The following is a 2205-nucleotide window of genomic DNA, read 5'->3' as shown; positions in this document are numbered from 1 at the left end:
ACCCTTCTTCACTTAGAGTCCAACCCGAAGTTTAATGCCAAAGCCGATGATTGTTACTTCATAGGGTATGCTGCTCGCACCGCTTATAGGGTCTATAATAAAAAGACAAAGCAAGTTGTAGAATCTTATGACGTGCGCTGGTTGGAAGAAAATGAGACGGACGCTCGAGTAGGTCCGGATTGGTTGTTTGATTACACATATCTGTTCAAATCCATAAATGTGTCTTCAGGTAGCTCATCTGGATCTGTCTCCGGTTCGAAGAATGTGTCTGAAGATGAAGACGAAGAAGTTGTATACAGACCTCCAACGGTATCCTCTTCACAACCTGAGGGGGAGACTCTTGCTTCGCCTGAGGGGGAGTCCTTCGCTTCACCTGAGGGGGAGTCATCTGTACATCCTGATAGTCCGAAATCTCCAGTTCAGAATGATACTCCTGATGCTGAAACAACACCACTCACTCCTATAGAAAGAGAGTTCATGTCCAAAGATACTTCCGCTGCTACTTCAACTTTTATGGAGCTACTCTTTCCTAAAGACCTTTCAAATGAGTTTGTGGCAGAGTCGTCTGGCGCGACTCAATCAGCAAATGAGGGAGGTGTCAATATTCATAATCTTCCTGTCTCGCTTAATGACATCAGCCAGGAAATACCCTCAAGGATTCAACGTGATCATCCGATCGACAACATCATTGGTCAGCTGGGCGACGTCGTTAAAACTAGAAGTCAGAGTGGAGATGTCAATACCTGTCTTTACTCTTGCTTTATCTCTCCAATAGAGCCCAAGAATGTTGAAATAGCTCTGAATGAGCCCAGCTGGGTAGATGCAATGCATGAAGAGTTACATCAATTTGAAAAACTTGGGGTTTGGAAGTTGGTTGATTTTCCAAAGGGCAAAAAGTCTCTTGACACACGATGGGTCTATCGAAACAAGCAAGATGATTCAGGGGTTATAGTGCGGAACAAAGCTAGATTGGTGGTTCGCGGGTTTCGACAAGTAGAGGGTCTTGATTACACTGAAGTTTATGCTCCAGTGGCTCGCTTGGAGGCTATTCGTATCTTCCTCGCATATGCCTCTTACATGAACTTCACCGTTTACCAAATGGACGTCAAGACTGCCTTCTTGTATGGCAAGGTGAAGGAAGAAATCTACGTTGATCAGCCCCCTGGGTTCGTTGACTCCAAGTTTCCTAATCATGTCTACAAGTTGGACAACGCATTGTATGGGTTACATCAAGCTCCTCGAGCGTGGTATGCGACTCTAACAAAGCATTTGCTCGAGCATGGTTACTCTCGTGGCACTATCGATCAAACTTTGTTCATCAAGCATGTCGGTAGTGATCAGATTCTAGTTCAAATCTATGTTGACGACATTATCTTTGGGTCGACCAGTCCGCAGCTTTGCAAGGAATTTGAAGGTGTTATGAAAAAGAGGTTCGAAATGAGTTCGTTGGGGGAAATGACCATGTTTTTGGGGCTTCAGGTCAAACAAAATTCAACCGGAATCCTGTTACATCAAGCCAAGTATGTGGAAGATATTCTTGAGAAGTTCGGGTTTCACGACGCCAAATCTGCATCGACGCCAATGGCTGAAAGACCTCTTCTGACTCCAGATCCTGATGGCGAATCCGTAGATCAGACGCTCTACAGATCGATGATCGGATCGCTGATGTATCTTACTGCAAGCCGACCTGACATCATGTTTGCAGTTTGTCAATGCGCACGTTATCAGGATAATCCTAAGCTCTCACATCTTATTGCTGTCAAAAGAATTTTTCGGTATATCAAAGGTAGCCTAAAATTGGGTCTTTGGTATCCGAAGAATTATGAATTTGATCTATATGCTTTTGCTAACAGTAATTATGGAGGCTGTGAGCTTGACAGGAAATCTACTCCGGGAAGGTGTCAATATCTTGGTGACAGATTAGTGTCGTGGCAGTGCAAGAAACAACACACTGTTTCAACCTCAACAGCGGAGGCAGAATACGTTGCTGCATCTGCTTGCTGTGATACTTAGAAACCCCCATTTACTGTGATAATGAGGCCACAATTCAAATTGCCAAAAATCCAGTCCCACTCTAAAACCAAGCACATCGATATTAAAATTCATTTTATCAGAGACTGTTATGAACGTTCGCTAATTCGGCTGGAACAGGTTCCCACTGCTAATAATGTGGCGGATCTGTTCACTAAGCCCTTTAACAAAGCT

This window comes from Lactuca virosa, chromosome 8 (genome assembly GCF_052849685.1).
Source record: "Lactuca virosa cultivar CGN04683 chromosome 8, Lactuca_virosa_CGN04683_v6, whole genome shotgun sequence".
Classification (NCBI taxonomy): Eukaryota; Viridiplantae; Streptophyta; class Magnoliopsida; order Asterales; family Asteraceae; genus Lactuca; species Lactuca virosa.
Note: the sequence above shows the minus strand (reverse complement) of the source record.